The sequence below is a fragment of the Ambystoma mexicanum genome, chromosome 4q (assembly GCF_040938575.1).
Source record: "Ambystoma mexicanum isolate Mex_15411 chromosome 4q, UKY_AmexF1_1, whole genome shotgun sequence".
NCBI lineage: Eukaryota > Metazoa > Chordata > Amphibia > Caudata > Ambystomatidae > Ambystoma > Ambystoma mexicanum.
Window position 1 is genome coordinate 1,011,880,683 of NC_090928.1, and position 17,925 is coordinate 1,011,898,607.

The 17,925-nt window shown below is 39.2% G+C and overlaps 1 long non-coding RNA gene across 1 annotated transcript in view; it reads left to right on the forward strand.

The window, feature by feature from the left end:
• Positions 1-17,925, forward strand: part of LOC138467139 (uncharacterized) — a 214,164-nt gene that overhangs the window by 187,030 nt on the left and 9,209 nt on the right. Inside the window, exon 3 of the long non-coding RNA XR_011268068.1 lies at positions 314-511. This is a non-coding gene — a long non-coding RNA (uncharacterized lncRNA). The remainder of the gene's footprint in view (positions 1-313; positions 512-17,925) is intronic.

The following is a 17,925-nucleotide window of genomic DNA, read 5'->3' on the forward strand; positions in this document are numbered from 1 at the left end:
CCCACTCTTCCTTTTACTAGTCCCCTGTTTCAGTATCCCTCCCCCTGTGCAGATTAGCCACTTTTCCCTACCCAATGGTGCCCTGTATTTCCCTCCCAGGGTGTGTATGTGTAGGGTAATCTCTTTCTCTGTCTGGGTTCGGCACAGAGAAATGGCAACCTGGGAAAGTGACTGTCCATGTTCATTACCATGGGCCTTATTATCTGTGCCTCTAATTTAAGTCCATTGTCCATGAGGGGTCCTGAAACCCAAACTAGTCTCTTTTAGTCTAGGAACTTTGTTGATAGTGGTGTTTCCTTGTCATTGTTACTAGGGATCCCAGCACAGTCTCTCTCACTACTGCACAGGCGCTGAGGACGATTTTCCAATTGGCCATGCTTCTACGAGGTCCACGGGAGGGCAAGATGCAGTACGCTGGCAACATGGGGTGCTGAATGGTAATTCTTTGCCTTCTGTTTCCTCGCTGGATTGCAGTCTGGTCTGAGTGTCTAAGACGAACAGGGGCAAACTGGTAAGTATCTAAAGTATCCTGGGTTCTGGTGACAAGAGGTGATGCTGGAGGGAAGTTAGTATAAAAGGAAAGTAGGCTTTATTATGTTTCAGGGTTAGCTAGGAAGAGGGAGGTAGGAGCTATTTAATATGCATCCTCTTCATGTTATCTCCCATCCTGAATATTCAACTGCCAGTCCTAGAACCTTGGAGCCCCACTGGGTTCCATGCTACCTCACTACATTCCGCTGCCTGCATCAGTGCACTTGATGCAGGGCAGCTACAAACAGATACCAGATATTACACATCCCCTCTCTTTCACCAAGGCACACACAACAGAATTCAAAGACCAGGCTCTCTCCAACAATCATATCAACATCCACCACAAACCAACCACAGACCAAAACCATCACGGCATGACGAACACTCCTTCCATTCCGCCTGCCACACGGACCGTCAGGCCTGCCACACCCACAGCACAAACACGTACTCATATGCAGACAACCAAAAACACTTCTAACATCCAGATACAATCTAACACAAATCACCTGTCTTCACACAGACCACCACTCAAACACACTACAAGAAACCTGTCAACTGCATGTCATCACATCTGCACCCTTTCTCGCATTCACTTACTCACTACCCCAAAGAAAACATTGAAAGTAGAAAAAAGATAGAAAAGGCACACACATAACTAAGATCACAAATAAACGACGTAGCTGCACAGACACAGCACGCAAAAGAAACATCACAACAGGGAATAGATCAAAGACCCCATTGTGAGCCAGTTGTTACTCCATGAATGAATTCATATCTCTAAATCAACATGCGCATAAACCAATTACCCCTATGCCGGCCACAACACCTGCCCGTACATTATACTTACTCACTTAGGCTTCTCACTCACTTATACAATATACACATCATACACTTCAACAAATACCAAATTCTTATATCACACTAATCAAACTGGGCTCCACTTAATCTGACATCAATTCCCCATTACCATACTTGCATGTAATCTCTCCCAAGACATCTCGCACTTCATACTAATAATGAACATACAATGTAATTCATGCCCATCAAATTGCCCATTTTCCAAAATACATTTCGTTTCACCCACATTAATACCTCATGTTATACATTTCAACAATTACAATTCCACTGCATAGACATTTCCTATAAAACTGCATTAAATATCATCACTTTATCATTAACACTTATCTAATATCTCATATACCCTAGAAGTCCATGGTGCGTCCACCCTAAATCCTGAAATGTCCTCAAAACTGTTAAAATATCTACATATTTGCATTTACTAATAGTAACATACACCTATTATCTACATTCCAAATTAACCTATAAATCCATGGTGCCTGCATGCGTGCACCTTAATCCCTGAAAATCCTCAAGACATTAAAATAATCAGCAATTACCATTAGCATTTACTAATAAACAGTTTACACTATAATGCACACATCCTACATTTTATTTAAATATAATGTCATAGACAGCCCTATGCCTCACGCTGCATCTCACATCCATTCACATTGCCAAATGTATAGCACCTTCCCACCCAGGCGCACAGTGCAATCAACACAGGTCACATCAACAAACATTCCTACAACCAAAGTTGCCTTATAACAAAAGGCACAATGCTCATTAAACACGTTGCCTTCACATTAAACTGGCCCTCATTACAAGTCAGGCGTTAAGGGTTTAACGGCGCCGTCGGCGCCGTTAACCCTTAATGCCTGATTCACACTTTAACGCCTGCTTTTTGCAGGCGTTAAAGTCCAAGGCGCTAAGTGACCTTGGTGCTAATTACGGCACCGTAATTTACGGTGCCGTAATTAGCGCCTTCCCCATCCCCATTATGCCCTATGGGGCAACAATGTGAATGGGGAAGGGCAAATGGCAAATGGGGAATTACCGCCCCACTCACCTTGGAATGGGGCGGTAATTCCGCCATCCACCATGGCGGAATCTGGCATGGACCATGGTGCTAATAGCACCATGGTCCACTGCCTGACTTGTAATGAGAGCCACTGAGTTGAATTTAAAAATGTCCATGAATTACTCAGTTTCTTCATTAGTCAATGACTACTCCAAAAACATTTCATGAATTGAGCATTAAACAAACAGTATACAAGTTATTTCCTTTCTTTTTAACTGTTAACAGCATCTCAAAATAAAACAGAATATTGTAACCGTTCATCTGGATAATATATACACATAGCCTCATTACGACCCAGGCGGTAAGTTACCGCCTGGGTCGTACCCTTACCATCATGGTGTAAACTATGTTTACACCATGGTGGATGGTGGATAATGGGAGTGGGGAAGGCGGGGAAGTGGGGAAGGCGCTAATTATGCCACCGTGAATTACGGTGGCGTAATTAGCACCATGGTCCCTTAGCGCCATGGATTTTAATGCCTGCAAAAAGTAGGCGTTAAACTCACCATGGTGCAAAGGGACTTCGGAATCAGGCGTTAAGGGTCGGCGCCGTTTACGGCAACGTTAACCCCTTAACGCCTGATTCGTAATGAGGCCCACAGTGTTCACGTTGCTTTTCCACTTGGCAGAATGTTAAAATATAAAACATTACCTCATTCCTGAAAACGTGACGTACTTATACCCTTCTGCACATTGTCTTTCCATTCCAGCATATAAAAAAAAAACAGTGCTCCACCTCTTCAGTGCAAGAGAGAAAGAGAAAATATTCATTTCCTTTTTACAAGCTTGACATTGGCATACGGACCCTTCACAGGAGGCTGGCTGTACATCATAACAGCTCCTTCTTAACGCAACTCTCACCTTTGAAAGGACACTATAGGGAAGGCATTTACTTCCTCCCTGAACACCAAAACCGCGACGAGAGCTGAATTTCCCTTAATACACAGCTCATTCTAAACTTAGGGATCTCTTTTGATGATCGAGACACGAATAAACATCATTACGTTCGGCACGTAGCTATGCCCTTTTTTCTAATGATTTCTCTTTTTCTTTTTATCCGCATACACCGTGAAAGCGTCCAACAGTCATCACGGCACCAAAGAGAATGCTCTACTTCAGCATTCTATGCTATCCCAATATTCCACAGCATAACATGACGTCATTAGATGCATTGCAGCCTCCAGACCACACAGATCTCCGGTGAAACAGCATTCACACTGGCAGCAGGTGGGTGTTGCATGTCACCCCTCCTGGGGCACATGGTACTGCCCAAGGATCTATGTAGGGTCACATGGTAGAATGAGCTGCTGGTGCTCCACCGCGTGCAGGAGGCCCATGGACGGGGCCCTGCATGAGGTTGGTGAACCTGCTGGGCAACACCAGCCTCCTTGAATGTTCTGGCCATGCGACCATAGCTGAGGGTGCAGCCCCGGTCGGGGTGCCCCCAGAGCCGGGGCTGCAGTGAGCTGGCATGAGATATGGTTGCTTAGCTTACCATAATGGCGAATTTCAGGGGTTTTTTGGTTTTACTTGCAACCATAACAATCCTTTAAGAACGTTTTTTCACTGAATTTGATAGGTTTTTAGTAGCGCAACCTAACCATAACGTCCCTTTAAAAAAGATTTTTCAATGAATTTCATAGTTTTTTATTACTGCAACTTAACCATAACGCCCCTTAACAAAGTTGTTGATTGAATTTCATAGGTTTTTATTAGTGCAACTTGACCATAACATACCCTAAATAAAGTTTTTTCATTGAATTTCATAGGTTTTTATTAGTGCAACTTAACCATAACGCCCCTTAACAAAGTTTTTCCCTTGAATTTCATAGGTTTCTATGAGTCCAGCTGAACATAACATCCCTTCAACAATATATATATATATTCAGTAAAACAACTTTTTTATTTAAAGGGACGTTATGGTTAAGTTGCGCTACTAAAAACCTATCAAATTCAGTAAAAAAAACATTGTTAAAGGGACGTTATGGTTCAAAGTAAAACTGAAAACCCCCTGAAATTCGCCAGTTATGGTAAGCTAAGCAACCATAACTCACGCCACCGTGTACTGCTAACATTAACACCGAGGACATCAAAGATGACATCACAAATGTCATTGATGACATCACTGATAACATCACATGTCTGGCTCCCCCTTTTTTCCTTTACTGACATATCTAGGCCACATGGTTCTGTTCAGTAACAGTGAAAAACTAAAAATTGAAAATAATACTATATTTGTAGACTTATCCTTCAATTAAGTTCTTACAATAATTCCCTTAGGTTCAAGTCACATCATATGAAACATATACAAAGCAGAAGACACAGGCTTGAAAGAAAGTAATCCTTTCTGTGCATGAAGATACTCATTAGGATTATCAGCACTTTCTCATACTGTACTTTCCTGTATATAACCATATTTGTATACATTGTACTCACACTTCTTTCCTTAGAGTCTAGTCACATCATGTGATACACATACATACAGTAAGTAGCAGCTTTGAAACAGAGCAATCATTTCTCTGCATATATTCATATTTGTATGCGTTGTTGTCTCTTTGTGTTTTGTCTGTAATAATGCAATTATGTATTAAGTGAGTTTTATTAGCTACTTATTACATGTTTCACACTACACAAAACTCTAATAAAAAAGCAGATATTCATTTCACTATTCAACATGGCAAGATTATGAATATTGCACCTTCATCATGTATGCTGCACACACTGCTTATGATTCTACATGAGTAGTTTAGTATACTGGATTGAACTTCAGAATACAATGCTGTTTATATCAATGCATTGCTTAGTGCACTAATTAGCTCATGATATTTATTCCAATGCTCCTTGACACTTTTTGGTCAACATTATAAGAATCCCTTGTACAGAGTTTTCATGAAAAATAAATGTTCATGTGATGTCATCAGTGATGCCATCAATTACATTTGGGATGTCATCTTTGATAGCAGTACACGGTGGCGCGAGTTATGGTTGCTTAGCTTACCGTAACTGGCGAATTTCGGGTGGTTTTCGGTTTTACTTTTAACCATAACGCCCCTTTAACAACGTTTTTTTTTACTGAATTTGATAGGTTTTTAGTAGCGCAACTTAACCATAACGTCCCTTTAACAAAGTTTTATTACTGAATTTCATAGGTTTTTAGTAGGACAAGTTATCATAATATCCCTAACTCTACATACATGTAACATAGAACATACTGAACTCCCACCAAGTGATTTTGATGTCCGCGGTCTGTGCGCATGTTCGCGGATAGACGCGGACAACACCAATACTACCCAAAAACTCAGGGGTATCTTAAATTGTCATATCCTGCCACATGAACACTGTACAAGTTGAAAAACCAACACACAATGACATTGGGCCTCATTACAACCCGGGCTTTAACCATGGTGCTATTAGCGCCATGGTTGACACCGGAATCCACCATGGTGAATGGTGGAATTACCACCGCATTCCAAGGTTGGCGGGGTAATAATTCCCCATTCACCATTGGCCCTTCCCCATTCCCATTCTTGCCCCCATAGGGCTCAATGGGAATGGGGAAGGCGGTAATTATGGCACCGCAAATTGCGGTAACGTAATTACCTCCAAGGTCCCTTTGCGGGTCCCTTCCAAAATGGCTGGTAAAACCAGCCGTTATGGTAGGGACCCGCAAAGGGACCTTGTAATTGGGCAGTAATGGATTACCAGCACCAGTGCCCTTACCGGTACCGGTAATCCCTTACTGCCCGGGTCGTAATGAGGCCCATTATATATAGTAATAAATAAGAAGTAGAACTTATATATCTAAACACATCAAACATCCATTTCAATACCATATATAGTAAAATGGAATATACCAAAACAAGAAAGGTATGCTTCTAACATAATTACCTCACAGAAACTGCACAACTAGGAGCAGCAGCACATCTACAGAACAGTGAGAAGACAATTTACCACAATCTAGTAAGTACACTTTTTTTTTCTTATATATTTCTAAAATGTCTATATTAAATACAATAAAAGTAATATATATATATTTTTTTTCTCACAGAAATGTCAAATACTTTAGAATGGCTTGAGGGGAATTTCCCACATGGTGAAATGTCTGAAGATAGTGAAACTAATGATAGACACCTCTCTATATAACCAAATTAATAATTATTACTTTATGTGCACTTAACATATATATATACATATTTATATTTTTTTTAACAGACCATACAAACAATGAAAACAATACACAACAAGATACTTTAGAACAAACTCTCCAGCGCATGGAAGAAAGAATGAACAAGCTCATGACAAATTTCCACCTTTTGAAAGATTTTGTGGAGGACAATATAAAAGAAAAAATTAGATACCATTGTGCAACATGTACCTGTCCCCCCTCTACATATCCCAGTCAATTATCCCCAAACCCTCTCCACAAACAAAAACGTTTTGATGAGACTTCCATCCCTTCATCTTCTTTTGGCAATCCTATTGAAAACCCAAATTCCCCTGTGTTTGTGTCAGTTTCTGCTACCCCTTATCTATCATTAATTGTACATATGTATAATATAATGAAAAATAAATGTTATGTATGTGTTAATTTAATCCTTTGTGATTTTTTTTTTAAAAAGTCAGTTTTGGTGTCCGCGGACAACACGGGTGTTTTGAAATGTTTGTAAATAAACGAAATGGGGGTGTCCTGAGGACACGATACCTGTCCGTACTGTTCGTAGGCAGGTTGAAACTGTTCTAAGAACACAGGTGGTGTCCTGAAATGTTCATAAATAAACAGAATGGGGGTGTCCTGGGGACACTATACCTGTCTGTACTGTTTGTAGGCAGGTTGAAACTGTTCTAATAACGCAGGCGGTGTCCTGAAATGTTCATAAATGAACAAAATGGGGGTGCCCTGAGAACGCTGTGCCTGTCCGTATTGTTCGTAGGCAAGTTGAAATTGTTCTAAGAACACATCAAGTGTCCTGGGATGTTCGAAAATAAACAAAATTGGGGTGTACTGAGGATGCTATGCCTGTCCGTATTGTTCGTAGGCAGGTTGAAACTGTTCTAAGAACAAACGCCTGTCTGTAACTGTTCGTTTCACGTGTGTCGCACTTTTAATTAGTTTCAGGACCCGAACACTGTCCATAAAACACCAACGCGCATGCGCACAACAGTTTCAGTGCATTTGGTGTCCTGCGGACACCCGCTACCTTCACAGACATGTTTGCGACGCCATCATGTGACCGCGCTGAGCGTGTGTTCTGACTACGGAAACTGTTCTTGTCCGTGAACAATTTAAAACTACGTTTTCAAGCATTCCACATTTTTTTATAATAATATATGACCACAGCACAAGTCCCAGACAATAATCCAGATTTTGTACATACTTTTTGGGACTTTTTGAGCCTTTTTTTTGGTGTTCGATCCGTCCGCGGACGGAGCGGGTGTCCACGGACCAGCACCCGTATAAAGGGCCACACCCCAGAACTCATTCTCATTGTGTTTCTGGCTACTTTACAGAACACAGTGCATTTTGCTGCCAACTTTTCAGATTTTCATCTGAAACCTGATGGCATCATGGCTTCTCCACTGCCACCTGGTGCTACATCTGCTTCAGCACCACCCCAACCCCTCAACCACCACCACCTCCCCAAGGGCCTGAAGAGGGGAATAGGAGTGAGGAGGTAGAGGAGGATGAAGAGGATGAAGAGGATGAGGTAGTGGAAGTCCCTACTACCAGCACACGCTGTGACTCTTGGGTGTGGCAGTTATTTACCATTCATGGTAACGTACCCAAGGCGCGTGCAAACAAAGTCACCTGCAACGAGTGCAAAATGGTGCTCAGTCACGGGAGACCTGGCTAGTACACCTTTGGTACAACAACTATGAAGTGACACCTAAAGTCTTTCCACGGTGTGGCCATTCGCAAAGGTTGTACCTTGAAAGGGGCGTAGTAGGTTGAGTTCCTCTACTACATCCTCCGTTTCCGCTCCTCTCACCACAAGTGACACTCTTGTGGGAGAGCGCATCCCTCCAGCTGCCTCACAGGCCATTCATAATGCTGATGACCCTTACCTTTTGAGGGTCACAGTTGTGTGTATGTCCTGTGACACAGTACTCTGCAGGGGGAGAGACTTTGTAGTGCTTTTAAGACTACGGTCTCACAGCATGAGAAGACCTGCCCACTACCTAAGTAAGGCCCACCCTACATCTTCCTGTTTCCACCCACCCTTTCTTATCTGCATGGTTGGTGTCCCCACCTTACCCTCCTTTCCCCTCCTCTCCTAGTGTGTCGTGTGTAAAAAAACCCAAAAATATAAAACAACAAAAATAAAAAATAAAGGCTCTTTTCAGAGCCGCCTTTCACAGTTTAAAAATAGAAGTGGAAAATAAATGGAGCAGGGCCTTGTGTATTTTGTAGAATTCCGCGGACAGTTCGCAGACATCTAAAAGTTTGGGGTGCTGCCCTATCATAACCATTGTACTTTTCTCTGGGAGGAAGTGGTGGCTCTGAAAAGAGCCTTTTTGTGGTGTTTGTTTGTGTTTGAAAAACTTGAAATGGTCAACACCTACTGCAAAATGGATGGCTGTAATTCCATAAACGGTTGCAATGCATTTTGTACATTTCTCAGAAAAAATCTGATTGCCAGCATAAGTAAGATGGACTCCATCTCTGCGAAAAAATGTATGTGCTTTGAAACATAATATTTTCATTGTGAAAAGAGGACATGCCAACATCTCTTAGAAAGGCACAAACAGCCTTATTGACATTGCGCCTCGCTTTCTCCATTTGTGGACCAAATGAAGAAGAACGCAGCCATATTTGTCTCTGCGCAATCCGAGAAAAAATTACTTGAGAATTTGGAAACATGTCCAGGACCTTCCCAAGTCCTTCTTTCATTGCAAATTACAAAAAAATTCCAGACACATGTCCTAAACAATTCCCTCCACAATGAATTATCATTATGGCTGGATGATGCTCTGTCTCCAAAGTAGCACAAAGAGGTAGCAAGTCCATCCACTTCATTCCACGTACTTCATGCCAGGGCACTTCCACATGTGGGAATCCAAGATCTACAGCTACTCCACAGATTTCTGCATGCACCTTCAACTAATGTATCCACGAGTCTCCCAAAATCCAAACAATCTGTTTTCTGAAACACACAGCCATAGCTATCTGTTCTTCTCTAAGGAAAAAGACTATCTGAAAAACTCTCTCCTGGCACAAAACACCCACTAAACTTTACTGACCAATCCCTTGCTCTGCTCATTCACATTTGCATACCTCCCCACCCCAAAATCCCCGGATGTAACACGCTACCGCCATGTCCACGGACATATCGTAACATGAACAGCCCTTCTACCATTTCCACTTCACTCTCTGTGCTATTCCCTCATTGGATATAGCTAAGCAGTCACACGACCATCCACCAATCACATCCAAGACCTCTACATCTAACTCCATCATCATAGATCAGCACTTCAAATGTACTGTTAATCACTCTGAGTACAAGTGTCATATCATTGGAAAGCACCTACTACAAGAAATACTGTACAAGTCTCCAAGATTTCTACTTGCAGCTGCATGCATATCCATATGCATGAACACAAACTACAGGTATGCATATTTTCTGTATAATACATGTATAATTCTTATAAATTCATATAAACAGATTAAATGACTTTTAACTTGTATAACCGATAAAATGAACTTACTGTCATTTTGCACATCTGCTATAATCAACTGTCACTTCCAAACCTGTCTGCTATTTAATTTCTTGTTACACACACATTTGCAAAGCATGTTGAACTAGCATATTTAAAGTAAAATATAAAGACTGCACATAGTCAAACAAAATTGCATGCACACACCATGTTCAGATATCAAACAAGAATACTTGTACAAAAACATAAAAATCAATGGGCCTCATTATGGCTTGGGCAGTCCGGAATTAACAGTGGCGGTAAACCTGCCACCACTGTCAATTCTGGACAGCCCAATCCCGAGTCCTGCAGGCGGGAGGTGATCTTCCCGCCAGGTCTGACCTGGCGGGTTGAACACCTCCTGCCCGCAGGCGGAAGTGGAAACACCAGGACCATCACGAGATGGTGCCGGTGTTTCCACTTCCCCATTCCCATTGAGTCCTATGGGACTCAATGGGAATGGGGATTAACACTATTCCGCCTCCGTGACTCCCGGGACACCGGGGCTGTAATGCCCTGGTAATTCCGGGAGTCGTGGAGGTGGCATGGTAATACGAGTCCGGCGGTAACCAGGTGGATTTACCGCCGCGGTTACCGCCGGACTCATAATGAGGCCCGATGTCTAAATTAACATCAGTGCTATATAAATTACTAATTTGTTTCCTTTACAATTGCAGTGAAGACCACTCTTCTGAAAAGCAGCAGCAGAATTTGAAGTACATACAATAACTCAGAAGAAACCTGCTCATTCCACAAAAAAAGTAAGTTAAATACCACCATAATATTTTTACTATTACTCAAACACACTGTGGAGTTCATTCATGCTATTTATGTGCCCAAAAACAGAGATTGTGCACCACTCTGTCCACAAAGACCCATTTGTTAAACAGGGATTTACAGGCAGAATGGCGCACAAATCCCAATTTTTCAGCGCACAAATGACATAACTCAGCCGCTGCAATTTTAATATCATAGAACAAACAACTGTTTTATTTTTATACCATTAGATTTACTATTTGTGCTTCTCCTCACCACTAGCTTACTTTCTACTGTCATCTAAACCCCAGTTTAGTAGCACTTAAATTCAAGAATACCCATCCCAACTAGTTGTAGTTGCCCAATGCACAATCACACACCATCATATACTTCTTTATCATCATACTCACACACTCATGCACACCACACAGCACACATACATTGCAGAACACCCCAACTCATACCTTCTTTATTTATTTCAACAAACCCTAAAGAATGCCTACCAAAAATCAAGTCTGTAGAAAGCAACACAGAAGTACAGCAAATGAAAATAGAAGTGTCCAAAATAAGCATCCATCTCTAACAGAATTTGTACAAAAGTTCAAACAAAACAGGTAATACAGTTAGTTAGCGAAACAAAACAAGCTTCAAGTACAGAAACTTCACCTCCTCTATCAAAATGTAAAACGAAACAGAAAACGATTAACAAGAATTCAGCTAACACTACTTTTAAAACTGTTCCTATAAATCTTGATATAACACCAAGTAAGCATACCAAAAAAAGTATTTTAGCAAAAATGTTCCGCCACAGAGTCCTTCAAAATCGTATAAAAACAGGAGCGAAATCATGCACAACCCTTAAAACCTACCGTAGGAAATTAATCTTAGAAGCTTTGATAGACAGTACAATGCTTCTCAAAAGAAAGTAATTTATTTTAGTGTTAAACAAAATGAAACCACTAACAAAACTAATGACTAAATTACAAAAAAGACTTCTCAATAAACGAAATGTCAACAAAAATAACTTCTTAAATATCTCTGGAGGTGAGTGGAGTCACACCACAAGCACAGAACCATATTTTAATGAAGAAGCATACAAACAAAAGCAAACAAATACAATTGCCATACATAGCAGTGGGCGAGGTTATGAAAAAGTTAATAATACCATAATGGAACAAGAAATACTGCTTACAAAAATATCCCCAGAAAACCTGTAATTACCTCTCAATTCAACTGAACCAGAATGTCTAGTATACAAATGGCTAATGTAACATTCCCAAAAAATCTTTCAAGTCTTTACACCAATTCTTCAATCAGTATGTGAAAGGCAAAGACAAAATCAAAATTAAACTACTACAAAATATGGATACCTGTCCATTGCGCAAGTACACAGGACTACAAGGACATTCATTGGCCTGGATTTCAGGACCTATTTGCAAAACCAGCTTCCATCATATCAAAATGATATCAACACATCATTCAACTATTAGAAATCTAGTCTATAAACTGTGCTATGTTAAAAGTCCTGCTTTTGCACTAGCCAATTTAAATAACATTCTTCTACATGGTACAGCAAAAGACCTACTTGAAGAAATCGAATATATCGCGAAAAAATATTTTGGAAGTGAAAGCCACTTACAAAATCAATAGCTTTACAACAAATTAGCAACAATTCTATGCATGGCAACCTTCTACTGCACACATACAAAAAAGAAACACTGACATTTAAAAGTACATCTGCTGAAGTACCAAACCATGTGTGTGTATGTTGCTGCGGAACTTTTTATAAAAGTAACACAAAAACTGTAGACCTAACATACAAAAAAGAAGAGCATGAATATTCTAAATGGTTTGAATTAGCTCTCTACCTTATAGCAGAAAACAAATACGAAATAACTGACCCCTTAATACTTTGCAGTTACTGCATTATAAAACAACCAAACTCCTTCACGTGCTATCACAAATAATTTGGAATTATTCCCACTACCAAAACCCCTACAACAACTCAATTTATATGAGAGCATCATAATTCAAACAGTGCACCCCTTACAAGCAATAATACGCCTTCAACCAAAAACAGTAACATTACCTCCCTCTCAATTGGTGAAAGGCCTTCGTGGCAAAGTAGTGTATTTGTCATTAGATCTAAAACAAAATGTGCACACTCTGGGAGTGCAACGTCCAATGGAGCAATCTTAAATTATCTTAGTAAATGGTGTACCTACACAAGGCAAATAAATTTGGCAACAACTGGTAGATTTACATAAAGTTAGACAAGCCTGGCAATATCTAAAAGACAATAATGAATACTACAAAGAAATGAATATTGAAGAAAACTTGAAGGAAACCACTGAAATAATTCAAGAATCACCAGAAACTGGTCAATTTGAGCTTCTAGATCCTGCTACAGTATCCAATATTTTAGACCATTATACAATTCATCCATTACACTCTAATGACACTGTAGAAGATGTACTAGAAACGCACCAAATGCGACAATCAAAAGGATCACCAATCAGCATATGGGAAAAAAGTATAGAAGCACGTGCTTTTCCTCTAATCTTTCCTACTGGCAAAGGAGGAAAGTACAATGATAGACCTATTCCAATAACAGCATCAGAATACCGCTCGTTACAAATGTATTCTGAAGATCCCAGATTTAGACAAAATGAGGAATACATATTCCACCTACTCTTTGAAAGTGAACTAGCAACTCTATGTTACGGATTTGCACACACATTAAAATCAGGAACCCACTTTCATAATATGTCAGCTACACAATTATTACAAAAAGTGCAAGAAAAAGATGAGGTTTTACAATCAAGTATTACAAATCTATTAGCAAACATGCGGGGTACTAAAGAGTACTGGTTACGACATCATGGAGATGAACGTTGTACGATAAGAAACCTTGGCACACCCACTTGGTTTGTTACATTAAGTTGTGCAGAATATGCATGGGAAGATTTACATGATTTCCTACGCATATCAAACAAAACAAAAAAAAACATAGATATACTAACACATGGAGAACTTTGTTCTCTAGATCCTGTTAATGTTTCAAGATATTTTCATCATCGCTTCATTGCTCTGCTAAACTATATTTGTAATAAAACTGTTCCTCCCCTCGGAAAAATGCAACACTTCTTTTGGAGAAAAGAATACCAAGCCAGAGGAGCACCACAATTAAACATGCTTTTATGGATTAAAGATGCTCCTAAATTTGGTCAAGACAATAATGCCACTGTGTTACAGTTTATCGAAAAATATGTTACTTGTTAAATTCCATCGGAAGCAACAACTAGTGATCTTCATGCACAAATTTTACTATTTCAAAGACACAAATGTGGCAAATATTGTTGTCGCAAATACAAAAACAAAGGGAAATACTACAACAAATGCTGCTTTGGTTTCCCTAGACCAGTTCATAAAAAGGTCAAGTAAACAACTTCATGTCTTCAGTTAGACATAGTGTTAAAGGTAAATCACCTAAAAATACATATTACATAAAAAGAACAGAAGAAGAAAAATATATCAATGATTACAATGCAATCATTGCCCTCTTATGGAATGCAAACATAGATGTGCAGTACATTGCAGACAATTCCACTGCAGTTGCACAATATGTTACAGCATACTTAACCAAAGCAGAACAAACAGAGCTTCAACACCTTTGGAATGAGCTGTCATCAGACAAAACACTGTCTCAGAAAGTACTGCTTTGCATGGAAAATCTAAAAATATAGTATGGCTAAGTCTTGGTCCTGCTAAATCTAGAAAAAGAGTTCTGAAATCATACGACGACATAGAAACAATAGCCACAAATGATCCCAACAGCCAAGACATTTTGAAAAACAATTTGCTGGACACATACTACCCAAACAGAAGTACCACTTTGGAAACCATGTGTCTATACCACATAGCCCAAAACTTCACATACAAAAATAATATAAAACCTGATGAAAAAAAAGGTAGATACAGAGTGACAAATTGTGAAGGCAGCTTAGTAAAACTCACCAGACCAAATTTAATTAATCATATCAAATTGTCATTAAAGACTCCTCAACATAAAGACCTATATTACAAGTCCCTGCTGCAACTCTTTAAACCATGGAGAAAAGAAGAAAAAATACTAGATAACTATGACTCCTACGAAGATGCTTTCGAAGCAAATGAAAGCACTATAACTGATGTAAACTTTACACACTACAAAACAATGTTGCACCATGAACAGCAACACAAAAAAGAACTCCAGAACCAACTAGATAAGGACACTCCTGACAGTAGTCAACTTTCTGTAACAGGAAGCCAAGATACACTGGGACATCCACTAATAGCAAAAGAGGCAGAATTAGCTACGACAGAAGTAGAAAACACCATGTGTCTGTATGAAGATAAAGAAGACTTAACTATGATACAATCAACACTAAACAATGAGCAGCATAGCATTTATCAAGAAGTAACAAAAGAAATTGCACATGGTGTACAACATGAAAATAAAGAATGCACCTGCCAAAATTACAAACCTATACTACTGTACGTCAGTGGTGAAGCTGGTTTTGGCAAAACATTCTTAATCAAAATCATCAGCAAATTCCTTCAACAATTGACAAACAACAAACTGTCTGCTTTTGTCACTGCATTCCACAGGCTTAGCTGCCTACAACATAGGCAGTGTCACTTTACACCGATTACTACTCCTGCCAGTAGAACACCAAAACAAATTAGACTATTACAAACTTTCTACAGAAGCTGCAATGGAACTACGCAGAGTATTAAAACAAATGAAAATGATACTAATAGATGAAGTGAGCAAGGCCTCCAACCTAATGTTGGCTTTGATTCACCTCAGATTACAAGAAGTACTCAAAACAAACTACGAAGAGCTCTTTGGAGGAAAACACATTATTGTTTTCGGAGATCTTCTTCAATTGACACCAGTGAAAGGTGAGATTATTTTTAAAACCTTAGGACACAAACTCTGCCATAAAACTGTTGACAGCATAGGAAATGTCAACCTTTGGCAACATTTCCAATACAGAGAATTAACAGAAAACATGCGCCAATCTGCAGATCTCACTTATGCCAACATCTTAAAAAGTATTAGAGTTGGAATACTATCTCAAGAAGCACAAGCAATATTGAAAACCCAGCACATTAATGCACTTTATGGTAGTAATGCATGTGCTACGTATGTTATGGAACAATTAGCGCACAAAAATGTCAATTGCATGGCCTTAATGCCAACTCTTGCAAGCTGTTTCAAATTCAATGAAACAATGTTAAAAAAAGAAATGTAACCAATAATTGAAATTAGCGCAACAGACAAACTAGATGTACATGGTATGACACTACCCATGTGTGAGCAAGCCACAACAAGACTAAATAATTTAGAAAATTCAATCTCCAACACAGCTGGATTGGAAAAAATATTAAAATTATCCTTAAATTGTAGAGTAATGCTTAAACGTAACCTTGACGTGGATCAAGGACTAGTTAATGGAGCACTGGGTACAGTTGTTAACCTTCAAACATACCCATGTGACAATAACATTCAGTTTGTCAATATTCTCTTTGACAAACTTTTAGAAGTGAAAAGGGTAGGACGCTCAACAGCTCGATTCCTTCTCTTCAAAGACGCAGAGAACAATTTTCTCTAACTCTTGCATACAGTCACCATTCATAAATCACAAGGTCTTACCCTAGACAAAGCATTGATAGATATTGGTAACACAGTCTTTAAAGAAGGCATGCGCTACGTAGCACTATCACGCTTACGTACACTTGACGGCCTATTTCTAATCAACTTTGATGCAAGTAAAGTAAACGCTGATATTCCTTGCATTTTAGAATACAATAGACTTTGTTCACTATACACCCCCATCTAAAAACATATCCTGTTCCACAAAAAGTTAAACGTTGTAAAAGAAAACTAAATCAAACAGAAATGCAACAGGATGTCACTGCAAATCCTCCAAAGAGAGTAAAATAAACGAATACTTCATCAAGTACCACAAGCAAAAAAGAACCTATTAGGGAAAGTAAACCAGGTACTTATTCAAAGAAGGAAGACAAACTCCAAAAAAAAAACACTCAGATACAGAACTACCTGGTCCATTTAAACTTTCAAATATAACTGGTGTAAGCTGCTACGCAAATGTAGCTTTGAATACTCTATTTCAATTACCACCAATTGTTGACAACATTTACTTACACAGTACAGACCAATTGTGTTTGCAAATGTTAGTACTTCATAGAAACGCAACAAATAATCCTTACAACACGTATAGTGTTCATGGAATAAAACAAGAATTGGACTACTGTGCTGAAATGGTGAAATTCACTATAAAGTCACAGGAAGATCCACAAGAATGTTTAATGTACCTACTACAAGTACTGGAAAACAAAAACATACCTATAAATGAAATCTTCCAGATTTCATACATGTGGAAACATACATGCACTCTCTGCAACAATGTGACACAAGAACAACTCCCTAATGAGCGCTTTGTATATGTATCCATACCTAATTGTGAATCCGTTCCATTTCAGCAACTTGTACAAAATGCAAACTGTGGTAGATTATGTACTACCTGCAATTCGGATAATCGCTCCACATTACTTATACAAACACATAGTAAATACGTAATACTAATGCTTCTATGTTACAATGCAGATGGTACCAAAAACAACTGCAAGCTGACTGGATTCACACATGGTCAAGTATCACTTGGTAAGAAAACCTTCACAACAATAGGTATAATCTACTACGCAGGAGCCACAACCAATGCAGGTCACTATACTGCATATATAAAAAAAATGTGGATGGTTCGAATGTAAAGCAGAGATTACCAGCAAATCTTACAAATGCTTATTTAATCTTCTTAAAACCAAAATGTATTAACTAATCTGTACATAAACATTAACAAAACTTCTATTAAAAAACTATACACTGTTAGAATATGCCAACAGCTATCTAACTTCCCCATGATTCTACAACAACTAAACAGATAAATCAATACCACTAC